Here is a 13,398-nt window from a genome sequence, read left to right on the forward strand (position 1 = left end):
TAGTCTATTAGGTAGAATATAGAAGTTTGCGTGCGCCGCATATTAAATTTCAATAATAATATATATAATAATAATAATAATTTTCAAACAGATAGTTTCTAAACTGTGCTCGAAATAAAAAATTCCAATCCCACAAAATTATCTGTATTTCGTTTCTTCATTTCCAGCTTAATTTTATTGTAATCTATGGTCCACAGTTCGCATTGAAAAAGTGTCCAGCGGACAGGATAAATAGAAGGCGCTAGTGTAGCTAGAGGGTATATTTGTATTTAGTGGTTTCTGTAATCTGCATTCCGTGGTTTCATTTTTAGCGTGGTTATATTCATAGATAAATACAAATGTACCCCTTATATATGGTTATAATTGATTTTGATAGATGTGGCAAGCTGAAAAATAAATATTAAATTCTGTTGATAATTATAACATAGGTAATGAGAAAACCATTTTCTGTTGATATTTCGACATTTCGATCTTTAGCGGAATATAACAATTATGTTAAATTATTATATTTACTTTAATATTATTTTTGTGCCTCCCGACCAAAGTACAAATTTCCGAAATTATTTTTTGTTCCCGATAATAGGGACATTCGATCTGCCAACCCAAGAAAGCGAACATACTTTTGTTGGATAGCATATATGCCTACTTATGCGTTTCGTCTCTGGCACACACACCGGACTCATCAGTGTGACTTTGGTATAATTGTGTGTGCCGTGTCACATACGCTTGGGGAATTTATTATTATCGGGAGTCGCCGGGATGCGAACCCGGCACCTTGTCGGATCTCGGTGAGTGAGTTTACCTCTTAACGTCTAGGCTACCGAATGCTGTGTTTATTGTTGCTATGTGGAGCTTTATGAGAAGCCGCCACACTTTCATCCTTTTTGAAGTTTTCTATGAAATTTACCTTAGAACATAGAATATACTCTAAAAAATTAACCTTCTAGCTATTCAGAGAATAGTTTTCTATTCAGTGAGTAATTGATATTTATGAATATTCGTTACTATTCATTGATGATGATTAGATAGTTGAGTAATTAATTATTTGTGAAGTTACGAATGAAAGTTTGAATGATCACTTTTCAGGAATAATTGAAAAAAAGATATTGAAATTGGAGATCACATATGTTGAAATTGATAGATACAATTGAATTGTAATAATTCATTTCATAGTAGAAACTGGTATTCATCCAAAGAAACAAGAATAGAATTGGGATTTTATAAATAAAAAAATATAAAAATTGAATATAAGATTCTAACATATGAATTTAGCAATAAAGAGTTCTAATAATAACAATATAAGATTCTACATTCGAAATTTAATGCCGTCTTTTTAATCGACTGCACAGTTTATTCATTTGAAACCTTGCTTTCATATTTCATATGCATTGTCATTTCTAGACATTACTCTATTTCATTGGTCAATTATTGTTTGATTCTGAATTGCGAAACGACGAATTATTCTATTCTTTTAAATCTGAGTTCTAAAAATGTAAACACATCAACTGTGACTAGCATCACCCCCTAACAAAACTAAATCAGAAAACAAAGATTTTTGAAAATTCCATATAATTGAACACGAAGTGTATTCTTGAAGGATTTAATGTTCTCAGAGTCCGCTTAGTCATTCTTTTTATACCTGCAGAACTGTAATGGGTCTATGTAGATTGTATTGTTCTAACGAAGGTTTTACTACGTCCATTTAAGCATCTATTGTATTTTGTACGTTGTCATGTAATAAAAATAATTCCTGCATTTACCAAACGACCATTTGATTATAAAAATATGACAAGTTTTGATTTTCAAGTGAATTAGAGGACCAATAGAAAAAAGAAATTTTATAGTAATCAGAGACGAGAATTCTCCAGAAAAATTGTTCTGACCCAGGAAAAGGAATAACAGGTTATAAAACGGAAATTAATGAGTGTTTTGTTTTGGGTCATTATAGATATAGGTTAATTCAGAGTTCATGACTGGTGTATTTGTGATTTTTGTGAAACATAAAAAAATTACATGATTCGAGTGCATGAGGTACGATCTTCCAAAATATCCTCATTTATCTAGGTTACAGAAGTAGGAGAACGTAGCGCCGCTGAACACAGGGGAAAATTATAGAGTTTGGTCAAGTTTTTTTTTATTACATTGAGCGAAATTCACCTGATTTCAAGAGCAAAGAAAAAGGAATAAAGAGTCCAAAGTCCTGAAATAGCTAATACTGTTTATGGTTTATTGGAATTTTCACGAAGACGATCTTTTTTCCTTCTGAGATCGTAGTTCTTGCAAAAATTCAATTTAAGTTTTAGGAAAAGAAATTTCTTCAAAATAAAACAAACAAAATTTTACATTTATACAAAGTCCGTTTATTAAAATATCATATTTATTTTTTATATACATATATATATATATATATATATATAGTCAATAGTATTTTCTTTATTTGGAAGTGTCAGGTTTTTAATGAAGTTGTTCAGTTCACTAATTCACTAAACAAATTAATACAATGGGTAAAGAAATGAACAATCTTATCGAGAACATTCAGAACAGTGAAACAGAAGAAACAATACAGGAACTCACGAATCAAATACATAGAAGACAGACATACATAATAACAGAATGTACAAAAACCCACAACAAAAAACTAGAAACACTGACTAGGAGAACAAACATACAAGGAGACACAAAATATTTGACAGACGATACAATAGAGAACATCACACAAACAACACTCCCCCCATATGTAATTGATACTCTCAAATTGGGAGCAAAATTTGCCATAGAAGACAATAACATCGGAAAAGTCCCAACACACCAAATATTGGCACATATTGAAGGAGGAATCACAAAATTACCAACAGACGAACAGAATGACATACGAATGAAAGTATCACAAACACTGAGTTCACATATAAAAAACATAAAGGGACAAAAACAGAGACACAACAAACATTTGACTAACTTTACCAAAACAAAAAAATTTTTCAAAGAACACAACGAATTACTAATTACAAGAGCAGACAAAGGAAACAAGACGGTAATCATGACAAACACGGAATACGAGAAAAAAATGGGCATTTTATTGAAAGATAATACTACATACATAAAAACTAAACGAGACATGACGCTAACATTAGAAAAAGAAAACAACAAAATAATAAAGAATTGGAAAGAGAAAGGATACATATCAGAAATTGATTACAAAACATTGATCATACACAACAGCAAAACACCAAAAATATACGGATTACCTAAAATCCACAAAGAAGGAAATCCTTTACGTCCAATAGTGTCTTGTGTCCAATCACCTTTATACCATCTATCAAAATACCTAGCGGAAATACTAACACGTACAACCGGTAACAATGAATACTACATAAAAAACTCAATAGAGCTAAAAGAACAATTAAATAAATTAAAAATAAACAAAAATGATAAATTATATTCACTTGATGTAGTATCTCTATACACAAATATCCCTATTGAGCTAGTGAAAGAAACAATAAAAGAAAGATGGCACCAACTAACATCACACACAGAAATACCTGAAAATGAATTCACAGAAACAACTCAACTTATAATCAATAACAGCTATTTTCAATATAGAGATGAATTCTACAAACAAATTAAGGGAGTAGCCATGGGAACCCCAATATCAAGTGTGATTGCCCAAAGTGTAATGGAACACATAGAACAAAAAATCATGGAAAAGTACAACAACAAAGCCTTTTTCAGGAGATATGTTGATGATTGTCTCTTAATAACTACACCAACAATAATGAAACACATTTTACGAGACTTCAACAGTGCTCATACACTATTACAATTTACGATCGAACAGGAAAAAGACAAAACATTAGACTTCTTAGACATGACACTCATCAACAAAGACAACAAAATACTAACAAAATGGAAAAATAAAAAACAAAACTCCGACCGCATCTTGGACTATAATTCCAACCATCACACCGGACAAATACGAGGCACAATAATTGGATACATTGACAGAGCCCTAAAACTTACATCACCGGAATTGAGACCAAAAATTATAAAAGAATTGAAAGACCGACTTATTAAGAACAACTACCCTACAAAGATGACTACACCACTAATAAACCAAAGAATACATAGACTGTACAACACGATAATAACTGAGGAAAAGAAAGAACAAAAAACACGAATACCAATTCCCTACACAAAAAACTTATCACATAAAATAACGAAGATATTAAAACCCCACAACATCGAATTAGTCCATAAACCTCAAAATCAAATAAAGGAGATTTTCACTAAATTAAAAACTTCAACACCCAAATCTAAGAAGTCTAATCTAGTTTACAGTATTCCGTGCAAAAACTGTGACAAGCAATACATTGGACAAACATCACAAAGATTACACGACAGACTCAACGCTCATAAATACACAAAAAACGCAACAACGGCACTGAACAAACATAAAAAGACAAAAAAACACGAATTCGACTATGACGAGACAAAAATACTAACAATAGAGCCAAAACGAAAACAGAGAGAAATATGGGAAATGATACACATACAATCAAACTTGGAAAAAACAGTAAATGATAGACAAGACGTAAAACAACTCAGTCAATTTTATGTACCACTCCTTAAAAAACCGACACAACAAAAAGAAGAAGACAAGACCTAAAACGTGACACATACCAAAGAAAACTGACTTTGACATTCACGTTCCAATATTGTGAAATGACGAGAAATTGAAGGTGAGATACATTTATTTTAATTAACTTATTTTGTGAAGTAAACTATTGTGTACACTATTTTAAATGTTTGTGTTTTTTTTACAGCCTCAATTTTAATTATTATTTCATATTGTAAACTATCAGATGAGTTATTTTTACTGAAGAAGGAGAGTGTTCTCCGAAACGTATAATTATATATTTTTTTTTATATGAACTGAACAACTTCATTAAAAACCTGACACTTCCAAATAAAGAAAATACTATTGACTATTAAAAAGCAGGTAAATAACATGCTCAAAATATAAATGCAAGGGAGGAAGATTTGCACTGTTTACAATAGATACGGAATATAAACAACACACCAAAATGGAAACGTCGGCAACCAGACAAACATATTCAAGTACTACTGGCCACCTACAATCGAAAATGAAGAAATCATTGAAATTATCTGAAAAGATAGCAAAAATGCAAGCAAGGAGGATATTTTTATTGAAATGCAAACATCGGAATTTATGTCCAAATTTTTTAAGATTCAAAACCAAACACATCACTTTTACCTGTAAGTATCTCACCCGAAATTTTGAGATTTTAAAACAAAATTTTATCAAACGCACGATAAACCTACTAATTACAGACACCACTAAACAAATTAATACAATGGGTAAAGAAATGAACAATCTTATCGAGAACATTCAGAACAGTGAAACAGAGGAAACAATACAGGAACTCACGAATCAAATACATAGAAGACAGACATACATAATAACAGAATGTACAAAAACCCACAACAAAAAACTAGAAACACTGACTAGGAGAACAAACATACAAGGAGACACAAAATATTTGACAGACGATACAATAGAGAACATCACACAAACAACACTCCCCCCATATGTAATTGATACTCTCAAATTGGGAGCAAAATTTGCCATAGAAGACAATAACATCGGAAAAGTCCCAACACACCAAATATTGGCACATATTGAAGGAGGAATCACAAAATTACCAACAGACGAACAGAATGACATACGAATGAAAGTATCACAAACACTGAGTTCACATATAAAAAACATAAAGGGACAAAAACAGAGACACAACAAACATTTGACTAACTTTACCAAAACAAAAAAATTTTTCAAAGAACACAACGAATTACTAATTACAAGAGCAGACAAAGGAAACAAGACGGTAATCATGACAAACACGGAATACGAGAAAAAAATGAGCATTTTATTGAAAGATAATACTACATACATAAAAACTAAACGAGACATGACGCTAACATTAGAAAAAGAAAACAACAAAATAATAAAGAATTGGAAAGAGAAAGGATACATATCAGAAATTGATTACAAAACATTGATCATACACAACAGCAAAACACCAAAAATATACGGATTACCTAAAATCCACAAAGAAGGAAATCCTTTACGTCCAATAGTGTCTTGTGTCCAATCACCTTTATACCATCTATCAAAATACCTAGCGGAAATACTAACACGTACAACCGGTAACAATGAATACTACATAAAAAACTCAATAGAGCTAAAAGAACAATTAAATAAATTAAAAATAAACAAAAATGATAAATTATATTCACTTGATGTAGTATCTCTATACACAAATATCCCTATTGAGCTAGTGAAAGAAACAATAAAAGAAAGATGGCACCAACTAACATCACACACAGAAATACCTGAAAATGAATTCACAGAAACAACTCAACTTATAATCAATAACAGCTATTTTCAATATAGAGATGAATTCTACAAACAAATTAAGGGAGTAGCCATGGGAACCCCAATATCAAGTGTGATTGCCCAAAGTGTAATGGAACACATAGAACAAAAAATCATGGAAAAGTACAACAACAAAGCCTTTTTCAGGAGATATGTTGATGATTGTCTCTTGATAACTACACCAACAATAATGAAACACATTTTACGAGACTTCAACAGTGCTCATACACTATTACAATTTACGATCGAACAGGAAAAAGACAAAACATTAGACTTCTTAGACATGACACTCATCAACAAAGACAACAAAATACTAACAAAATGGAAAAATAAAAAACAAAACTCCGACCGCATCTTGGACTATAATTCCAACCATCACACCGGACAAATACGAGGCACAATAATTGGATACATTGACAGAGCCCTAAAACTTACATCACCGGAATTGAGACCAAAAATTATAAAAGAATTGAAAGACCGACTTATTAAGAACAACTACCCTACAAAGATGACTACACCACTAATAAACCAAAGAATACATAGACTGTACAACACGATAATAACTGAGGAAAAGAAAGAACAAAAAACACGAATACCAATTCCCTACACAAAAAACTTATCACATAAAATAACGAAGATATTAAAACCCCACAACATCGAATTAGTCCATAAACCTCAAAATCAAATAAAGGAGATTTTCACTAAATTAAAAACTTCAACACCCAAATCTAAGAAGTCTAATCTAGTTTACAGTATTCCGTGCAAAAACTGTGACAAGCAATACATTGGACAAACATCACAAAGATTACACGACAGACTCAACGCTCATAAATACACAAAAAACGCAACAACGGCACTGAACAAACATAAAAAGACAAAAAAACACGAATTCGACTATGACGAGACAAAAATACTAACAATAGAGCCAAAACGAAAACAGAGAGAAATATGGGAAATGATACACATACAATCAAACTTGGAAAAAACAGTAAATGATAGACAAGACGTAAAACAACTCAGTCAATTTTATGTACCACTCCTTAAAAAACCGACACAACAAAAAGAAGAAGACAAGACCTAAAACGTGACACATACCAAAGAAAACTGACTTTGACATTCACGTTCCAATATTGTGAAATGACGAGAAATTGAAGGTGAGATACATTTATTTTAATTAACTTATTTTGTGAAGTAAACTATTGTGTACACTATTTTAAATGTTTGTGTTTTTTTTACAGCCTCAATTTTAATTATTATTTCATATTGTAAACTATCAGATGAGTTATTTTTACTGAAGAAGGGGAGTGTTCTCCGAAACGTATAATTATATATTTTTTTTTATATGAACTGAACAACTTCATTAAAAACCTGACACTTCCAAATAAAGAAAATACTATTGACTATTAAAAAGCAGGTAAATAACATGCTCAAAATATATATATATATATATATATATATATATATATATATATATATATATATAACATTATTAACATTATTAACATTATTATTATCTGATGTGGTTCATGTGAGATAAACGTGCATATAGTTCTTGATAGTTTTCGAGTTTATTATCCCAGTTTTTGGCAAAATTCGTCAAAATTTAGTGAAGGTAGAGCTGAGACCATTTGTACGGTTCTTTTTCTGGTCGTCGAAGTATTATAGACATTTAAAATAATATTCAATTATATAGATTTGTGGAAACCATTGATTACGGAAGGTATCTAATCTCGACATTGACATCTGTTGTGATTCCACACATATACTGTCGTTAACTAAAGGGTGACATACAAGCTCATATCTCATTATTTCTGGTTATAATAAGAATGTCCATAAACGAAGAGTTAGCCAAGTTTTTGAAAAGGGAGTTTGCGAAACAGACAGCTACATTGAGGGGAGAATTAAGTGAAATTCTGAGGGAGGAAATAAAACAATCTGTACTGGCCAATGAAACTAGAATTTCGTCATGTGAGATAGAAATTAGTAAAATACAGAGTGAAATTCTGAAGATCAAACGTTCTGCTATAAAGAATAATGTTATAATATTCGGTTTGAATTTGAAAGATTCCAATTTGGTGCAGTCCGTAATCTCTCAGATAAATTCATTGCTGGGGACAGAGATTGCTGAGAGAGAGGTCAATAATATCTATAGATTGGGTAAGAAGAAGTCAATAGTCAAAGTTGAGTTTCTGTCATTTCTTACCAAATTAAAAGTTGTTAGCAATCGTCGGAAGCTCAGGGGAACCCAGGTTTATATCAACGAGGATCTCTGTGAAGAGGACCGTCGTGATGCGGAACTTCTGAGACAACAGTTATCCCTAGCCAAAAGCAGGAATCTTAAGGCATATATAAAGGCAAGGTGCCTCTATGTTAATGGTGACAGATATACAGTTGAAGAACTCAGGGAAGAGGTGAAGGTGGAACTTGGACAATCTGATAGTCCTAAGAGAAAAATAGCCGAATTACCTACGGCTGCTGAACATGTAATAAACAGTGCCCCCAATAGTCCCGCCCCTGTAGGAAGATACAAGCAAATGTTGAAAGAACACGATCATTTGCAGATTGAGGAAGATTCTAGGATTAGTAAGGAGATTTCAAACATATCACAGATCCTGGATAGAGCAAGGGATCTGGGTGAGTTGGGGAGGACGAGATCACACTCATCGAGCAGCAATAAGGGGACACAGAAATCTGGTAGTTACGGAAATAAGCCAAAGACAGTTAAATAGGGAAGTATTTGGAAATATTGTTAGAATACTGTTTATTTTGGAATTTATTCAACGATTAATAAAAATTTTTGTTTCTCATTATTTTTGGGTATTTTGTGTATTTTTTAGACTATTTTTATTTTGATTGTTTTGTTCATGATGGATCAGTTCTTGAGAGACTTTGATGATGGTGAATATGAGACTAAATATATAGATCAAATATGTGATTTAGAAATGAAAGATTGTACACAATCTAAATTCAGAATCATTCATAACAATATAAGAAGTGTTGAAAAAAATCTTGACGAGTTCAAAATAAATTTAAGAACCTGTATCGACAAATTTCATGTTGTGGTCTTGACTGAAACATTCCAGATTTCAGATCTTAGAGTGTACCATATTGATGGGTACACGAGTGTTTACAACGGTGGAACATATAACAAAAATGATGGAGTCATAATATACATCCGTGAAGATCTGGAATATCGTCATAGGATAGTGCCGATTGGGGACATTACAGCCTTGGAAGTAGATATACAACTGCTAGGTAAGATAATTAGAATAACTGGCATTTACCGCTCACCACAGATCTGCACCCAAAGATTCAATCAGGATCTATTTTGTAATCTTGAAAATGCAGATGAGTGTGATCAACATGTGTTGGTGGGTGATATGAATGTTGATCTGATGGCTTCAAATGATGTTGTTGTGGAAGAATATAAAAATATTTTGAGTTATTTCGGTTACAGATCTTATATAAATGATATAACCAGGCCCCACAGTGGGAGTTGTCTAGATCATATATACTTGAAAAGCAATAACACTACTATAGGTAAAAATCATCATGCATATATTGCTCGTACAGACATAACAGATCACTATTCTATAATAATTTGCCTAGATTATGAAAAAAATCAGAAAACAACAACTACCACATATAAAAGTTACGTTAATTATGCAAAAATGAAAGATTATCTGAGAAATATAAACTGGCAGGAAATAATAAAAGGAAAAAACGTAAATGCATTTGCTGACACTTTAATTAATGTAATTACAACTTGTTTGATAGACAATACAAAGAAAAAGAAGTTGACATATAATAAAGCAGGAAAAAAGGATTGGATCACCCCAAGTATTTTGAAGTCTATTATTAAAAAAAACACTTTATATAAGGAACACATTAAGGACCCATATAATTCAGACTTAAAAAAAAAGTATAATGCTTATAAAAATGTTTTACAGAAGCTGATAAAAACAGCAAAGAACAATTATATGAATAATTGTGTTTTGAGAAATTCATCGAGAACTAGATCTCTGTGGTCTTTCGTGGATAAAGTTTGTGGGAATGTCAGACCTGAAACAAAAATTAGTTCCATTAGAAGCACTAGTGGTAGGATGGTTACGTCTGGGAAAGAGATAGTGGAGGAATTCGGTGAATATTTCGGTAATATAGGGAAGCAACTTGCTGATAACATAAAAGAAAACCAGGAAAGTGTGGAAGATGTAAAATTTTGTGGAAATTCATTATTTCTGTTTCCAACTTGTCCTAGTGAAGTAGAATTGATCATAATGGAGCTGAAAAATAATGGTGCTCCTGGAAAGGATGGTATAAAATCAGAGCTCTTGAAAAAGATAAAGGGGGAAATTAGTGAACCTTTATCATTGTTGGTGAACTTATGTTTCGAAACCGGGCAGTTTCCTAGGACTTTAAAGACAGGTATTGTTGTACCACTATACAAGTCAGGAGAAAAAACAAATATAGAGAATTATAGACCGATTACATTAACATCTAACTTTGCAAAGATTATTGAGAAAATATTCAAAAATCGCATACTCTGCTTTTTAGATAAGAATAAGATATTATCTGACAACCAATATGGATTCAGAAAGGGATGTTCGACAGAGGATGCGATTAGAAAATTAACAAAAAATATATATAATTGGCTAGATACAGGAAGGATGGGATTATGCGTTTTCATAGATCTTGCCAAAGCGTTCGATACAGTTTGTCATAAAAAACTACTCGGAAAACTTTACAGAATTGGTTTCCGGGGTAGGGCTTACGATCTGATTGAAGATTACATAACGGAGAGAACTCAACAAATAGGGGTGAATGACCATGTGGGGGAGATAAAGTCAACAGAATATGGAGTTCCCCAGGGAACTGTTCTGGGACCGATATTATTTATAATATATATGAATAATTTACTACTAATGGAAGGAGACGGAGATATTATCAGCTTCGCAGATGATACCGTTATTTTATATGAGGATGCATCATGGAGTAGATTAAAATTAAAGGCTGAAAAGGATTTGTACGGTAAAATTCAATGGTTCAAAGAGAATAAATTAACACTCAACTTAATGAAGACGAAATACTTACCGTTTAGTTCCTATAAGACAGGTCTTCCGCACATGGGAAATCTGGAAGTCGACAGAGGTGTATCAATTCTTGAAGCGGAGAAGATCAAATATTTGGGCATTATGGTTGATAGACACCTGCGATGGGACTTGCATATTGATTTATTGGTGAGAAAACTTAGATGTCTGCTTCCAAAATTTAGACATCTGAGAGGGTACATGAGTACGTCATACCTGAGGATGATTTACCTCTCTCTTTGCCAATCTCTCATTAAATATGGAATCATTGGCTGGGGTGGGGCATACATTTGCCATATGAGAAGGGTGGAGATTATACAGAAGTGGATACTCCGAACTATTTATGAGAAACCACTAATGTTCCCATCTGGTGAGCTGTATGATGTCTCGGGGGTTCTGACTCCACACCAACTCTTCGCTTTGGAGATGATATATTCAGTTAATGCCAAGAAGATTGATATCAAGATGAGTACTAGTGATCACGAAACAAGAAACAGAAGAAATCAGGTATTTAGACCAAGAGCTAAAAAACGGATAGGAGAAAGATGTTTCACCTACCTCGCACCGCGTGTCTATACGAACGTTCCTGATGATCTGAAGAATGGCCGAAGGCTTATTAAGAAAAAACTGAGACATTGGATTATGGAAAGAGGCAGGGAATATTTTTATAGGATTGTTAACCCATAGAACTGCTTAATAAAAATTCTTATTTGCGAAGCAATCCCAGTGTGGATGTAGTACCTCGTTTTCCATTGGCGTGACAATCCAGCTACCCATAGGACACCCGTTTTTCTTATTTTATGGATTTTTTTTTTTCATTGGTTACATGATGTAATGGTCCATTTGCCGATAGAACATTCATTTTCGATTTGTTTAGAATAAGTATATTATTTGAAGAATTGGCTTGAACATCACCTATTAACCGTTAACCTGAGGAAGACATCCTACCTGCCATTCAGTTGTAATAAATCTAGGACTCCTACATTCGACTCCATTGAGGTTCATACGATGGGGGAACGGCATACTATACTACCTGAGAAAAAAGTTAAATATTTGGGTGTTATGATGGATTCCAACCTGAAATGGAGTGAACATATCAAATTTGTTTGTAAAAAATTGAGGACGATTCTTTATGTGTTCAAATATCTGAAGAGCATACTTTCATTCCGTCAGGCGAAGGTCCTGTATCATACCCTGGTCGAGAGCCATTTGAGATATGCTGTTTCTGTTTGGGGTGGCGCATTGAAGACACACATTCGTCCACTTGAAGTTTTGCAGAGAAGATTTCTAAGGATTATGCTTTCCCGGGATTTGCTGTACCCGTCTGATGGCTTGTACTTGGAGGCGAGTGTTTTCGATGTCCGGCAACTTTACTACTTCAATGTCACCATAAAGTACCACTGTGGCAAAAAATTCTCATTCTTGCCCTCTCACTCTTATGGAACTCGGAGAAGACTATTCGCCCTGCCGAGAGTGCAGAAGAGTGTTGGACAGCGCTCATTCATGTACATTGCCCCGAGGCTGTACAATTCTATCCCTCGGGAGATTCAGCTTGTCACTGGGTTGCCACGGTTCCGAAAGCAGTTGAGGTCTTTTATTATGGGTCTGAATCGTGAAGTGGTTGCTGATCTGGTTCAAATGCGGAGCTGAGGTGTGATCAGGTGTGTGCGTGTGTGTAATCGGAAAATCGGTTATTCTCGACGATGCTGCAGTTTTGGTGGACTGTGAACTGCTGTTGATGGTTGTGGGTCTTATTGTTACGGGTTGTCACTGTTGTTATTAATTTTTGGACTGATTACTTGCCATGCTTAATACATGTATCTATATTTTATTTCCTTTTTCATTATCTCGAAACAA

This window comes from Harmonia axyridis, chromosome 3 (assembly GCF_914767665.1).
Source record: "Harmonia axyridis chromosome 3, icHarAxyr1.1, whole genome shotgun sequence".
Taxonomy (NCBI): Eukaryota; Metazoa; Arthropoda; class Insecta; order Coleoptera; family Coccinellidae; genus Harmonia; species Harmonia axyridis.